This window comes from Sebastes fasciatus, unplaced genomic scaffold (genome assembly GCF_043250625.1).
Source record: "Sebastes fasciatus isolate fSebFas1 unplaced genomic scaffold, fSebFas1.pri Scaffold_144, whole genome shotgun sequence".
NCBI lineage: Eukaryota > Metazoa > Chordata > Actinopteri > Perciformes > Sebastidae > Sebastes > Sebastes fasciatus.
This window is the reverse complement of record NW_027428180.1, coordinates 3117-7904: the sequence shown is the minus strand read 5'-3', so window position 1 is coordinate 7904 and position 4788 is coordinate 3117. Positions and strand designations below refer to the sequence as shown.

At 40.3% G+C, this 4788-nt stretch overlaps 1 long non-coding RNA gene across 2 annotated transcripts; it reads right to left on the bottom strand.

Moving 5' to 3' along the window:
- Positions 1-3202: 3202 nt before the first annotated feature.
- LOC141763671 (uncharacterized) lies at positions 3203-4549 on the bottom strand. Of its 2 annotated transcripts, XR_012593112.1 has the most exons (3): positions 3885-4549; positions 3686-3703; positions 3203-3519 (listed from the first exon to the last, which is right to left on the bottom strand). It is a non-coding gene; the product is annotated as an uncharacterized LOC141763671 (long non-coding RNA). The 2 variants fall into 2 exon arrangements; XR_012593111.1 differs by lacking the exon at positions 3686-3703.
- Between the last annotated feature and the right edge of the window lie 239 nt (positions 4550-4788).

Genomic DNA, 4788 nt, shown 5'->3' with positions numbered 1-4788 from the left:
GACCGGCCGCCACTGTGACAGGCAAGAATAATGCAAGAATAATTAATTTTTCAGGCATAATTCATTTATTTAGAGAAAAGCTAATTTCTTTGTTGTCTCAGTTATTACTGTATCATTTTCAGGACATGTCATTTAATTTTTGGATGTAAATATGCATCAACACTGGTCACTGTAGAGACTATGCAGCACATATGCAGTGAAATAGAAAGAGGAATAATGCAGATAGGTGATGCAGATCCTTGTGTGTGTGGGTTGATTTTGCGTTGATCTGTTGGTAATGCCTCGGGGCTCCAGTAGGGGGATCGCGCTCCTCTTCCTCACTCAATACAGAGACGAGTGAAGGGAAGAGCTGCGTGTGTGATTTATTCATCCTTCTCTCTCACTATTTCCCCTGTTTAAGGGGCACAACACCACTGGGGTTAAGTGTCTTGCTCAAGGACACATCGACATGTGACCGGAGTAGCCGGGGATTGAACCACAGTATGTACCTCAAAACTGTACTTAGGTACTTAAGTAAATGTAATAAATTACTTTCCACCTTTGTACAACAAAACCTGAATGATGTAGTTTTTTTATTCATAGTCTGTGAGGAGAGATCTAGATAGATTAGGGCTGCAATTAACAATTATTTTCATTGTCGATTATTTTCTCGATTAGTTGTTTGGTCTATAAAATGTCAGAAATTGGTAAAAAATGTCGATCAGTGTTTCCCAAAGTCCAAGGTGACGTCCTCAAATGTCTTGTTTTGTCCACAACTCAAAGATATTCAGTTTACTGTCATAGAGGAGGAAAGAAACCAGAAAATATTCACATTTAAGAAGCTGGAATCAGAGAATTTAGACCTTTTTCATTCTTACAAAAATGACTCAAACTGATTAATCGATTATAGTTGACAACTAATCGCTTAATCGTCTCAGCTCTAAGGTAGATTTATTTTTATTCTCATGTCACACCTCAAAGTTCTGCTCTTCTATCACATTGTAGTTGTTCTTTTTTAGTAATCACTTTAACAGACCAGCAGAGGGGAATGTTGTTCTTTACTTCCTCTCTCCAGGTTTCCATGATATCAATTCAAATTAGGACTATCTTTAAAATCTTGGATTAAATACATTTTTTTAATTTCTTTTTCATCCACTTTTTCAGACTGCAGCAAGAAACGTCTCGACTCACTAAACTGTAATCAGTACTATTTAGTTACATCACTTACAAACTTTGTGTATGGATCTCTCAAACATTAGGGTCACATAGTCCCACTGCATATGGATTGTCTCCAGTAAACCACATGGGAAAAGTCAAGTTGCTGATTTTATACTGCATCCCAAAGCTCGTATTTTTGCTCCTCGATCCTCGATCGAACCGGAAGTTGCTCTGGTGCGCCGTCTTGAAGATCGTCCCAAAGCTCTTATTTGCACAGAAGAGCGAGGAGCGAGGAGGGATCTCTGAGGAGCGATGAGCGAAGATACACGGCAGCATCCTTCACGGAGGTCTTTTACCAACCGACACGCCCCCTTATTGGATATCAGTTACTGATTGGACGCTGCTGCTGATAGACACGCCTCCTTATTGGATATCAGTTACTGATTGGACGCTGCTGCTGACCGGACTGATCTGATAACTTTACCTCTCAACATCACTGGAGTTTTATACCGGAGTGAAGACAGATCACAGATTAAACATTTTATATTTTAGTTGTCTTCTGATTCACCATCTAGTTCAAATCTGTGTTAACTGTAGGTGTTCTAGCAGCAGAAGGACCTGCAGGATCTCTGCTTCACACAACGCCAGTGAAGCAGTCTGTTACTGAAAGAGCTTTATAAGACCTGACAAACAGACTTAAAATAACTTTCATGTATTAGAATGATTTTTCTTCTCATGATCTGTTATTTCCCCCTTTAACTTTTATTATTGATACTATTAAAGTCAGAGAGAGACGGAGAGTCTGTCTGTCAGCAACAAACCCCCTTTACATTATTATCCTCATTTCCATTCAGTCACATGAGGCTGATAATTCCTGAACATTTGGTTTGATATGAGTTACATCATTTACATTTTCCCTCAAACATTCAGCCTAATAAATAATGTCCAGTGTTCAAAAGACACCATAGTCATATTCTGGGTTATTAAATAATGAACTCACAATCAGAATATCAATAACTACAGACACTAATAATTAATAAATATAAAGATATTGACACAGTAGAAATACAGACTGCAGGTTGCGCTTGTCTTTATTAGTATTAGTACAGTTCAGACATCAACAGCTGTTAAAGCCGACTGACAGCTGATCCAGCTTTGATCAGCTGCTGCTGTCATCAGAAACGGACGTCGCTTCACGTGACGCTTCAGAGGAAACGACGTCTCATGTCTCTTAAAACGTTCCTTGTTTCCTCTCTCCTCGCATGGTTTCCTTGCATGTCTCCATGCTTCCCTGGTGGGAGGGACTAAGACGCAAGGATGAGACTCAAGTGAGGGAAGCAGGGATGCAATTAAGAGCTTTGGGATGCAGCCTGAGACATCAGAAAGTATCCAAGGTGGTTTTGCTGGTAATGGTACTGTTGGACTAATATTTAATTTATCCATTTCAAATTCTTTTGTTTTCTGGATCACTGTCCATCCAAAGCTTTTTGCTTCCTTCTTTTCCTTTTCCCAACAAAGTTTTAAAGTGTCTTGAGTTGGATGATCTTGATTATGGCCCTGTAAATTAACCCAATAGCTAAGTGATAGCTGTATCCTTCTCATTTCTAAGGGCATTTATATCTGTAATGCTGCTATTGGAGTCGTTCTAAATGCACCTGTACATAGTCTCAGAGCCTGATATTGTATGGTATCCAACATTTTTAAAGATGTGTTTGCTGCAGATCTATATACTACACTACCATAATCTAATGTTGATCTAATTAACCCAATGTATATGGCCTTCAAAGCAGTTCTATCTGCCCCCCATTCGCTTCCAACTAAACATCTCATTACATTCAGTACTTTCTTACATCTGTCCACTAATTTCTGTACATGTACAGCCCATGTCATTTTTTCCCTCAAACCATGCTCCAGTAGTCAATGACAAACTGACAACAACAGAGGGCTTAAATACAAGAGGGTGATTAGACACAGGTGGAACAAATCTGGGCGGGGCAGACAATCAAAAAAGGCGGGAAAACCAACAAAGGTAGGAAGTAAAACCAGACAAGACACAGGAAGAGTGAATTTCAAAATAAAACAGGAAACACTGGAATGCATGAATATAAAAGAACCCAAATCCAAAACAAACCAAAATCACAATAACATAACTAATAAACCAAAAGGAGGAGATAAGACAGTACTTAACTTATAACAAAAAGAAAAAGTCCAATGTTCTCTGGTACAGTGCCAGACCATGACATTTTGATCTCACTTCCAGGAATATAAAAATAATAATAATAACAATAATAAAAATAATTAAATATATGTTGTACAGATTGTAAAGTCCTCTGAGACAGAAAGTTGTGGAGTTCAGCATCCTCTTCTATGTTCACTGCCCCGCTGTCAAAATAAGTAGTATATAAAGTGAAATCCTTGTCATATTGGTGTCCACATTATGCCGGACTTTTGTTTTTATGGTGAACAGGATATTAGTTGCTCGCCCACAAGGGGGAAAATATATATATAATTGTGTATAATGTGAAACATTTCACAGTATAATACTTACTGTTAGCAGGGCGAAACCCTGAAATACAGATGAGAGAAAACAATGTTAGAAAATGATTCACATTTCATTTTGTGCTTCACTATCACAGTCAAATAAATGGATTGAGTTACCAGAAGTACCACACTAAATATGCAGGACGAGACTATCACAGGTATTTATTTTAATTAATCAGAGGAATAAAAACATCTCTGTTCCTCACCGTTATTGTTCTTCCTCCAGATGAAGAGTCCAGCGATGCAGACCGCCAGCAGCAGCAGCAGCAGTCCTACAACAACTCCAATAACAGGACCAGCAGGGAACCCTGCAGGAGGAACTGGAACCAAAACAGAACATTCACACTTTGGGTTCATTCACACTGTGTGCTGTGTGGTTCTGAAAGTGTTTTCAGTGGTAATGCCTCAGTTCTGGATATGACTTTCATTTCAAATCAACATTCAGGCAGTGCTGTCAATCATTATTGGTTAAACAAATGTGTAGTAAATAAAAACCCTGACAAAGAGGTTCACAGCTTATCAGTGGTTTAACTCGGTACAGTTGTAGGGACCTCACGAGACAAAGAGCCTTGGCCTACATGGGAAACCAGAAGCCTGATCACAGCAGGGGACCTAACTGCCCGGCTCTTGAAATTTCGCATCTACATGCGAAATTTAATTTTGAACCCAAACAAGGGCTCCCATTGGATGAGGCTAACAGGAAATGTGGGGTCTTTCCGGTGAAATGCCCACTACCTCACAGGAGATAAAAGCACGCTAACCTGAATCTCATCCCCTTTCCACTGCAACTTCACGTTGCTACAGGAGGTACCCAACGCTGACGCGTTCACCTTAAGACTCGAGCCACAATTTCCTGACCTCGCTGGCCGAGTTTAAGAAATTGTTGTGTCCATCAGACTTTGATCCACATCCCTGCAGAAGGAAGGATACAGCCCGGCTTCACCAAGGAAGCCGAGGACAACCGTTCTTCATCAAAGGAAACGAGCGCACCGCCTTTTCCTTCATTTCTGGCTGCTTCCCCCTCCGCTGCCACACGGAGGTCCAGCCTGCCGTTCATCAGCTGACGAGCATCATAACGGCCCATTATTGTCCGAGCCTGCGACGCCGCCG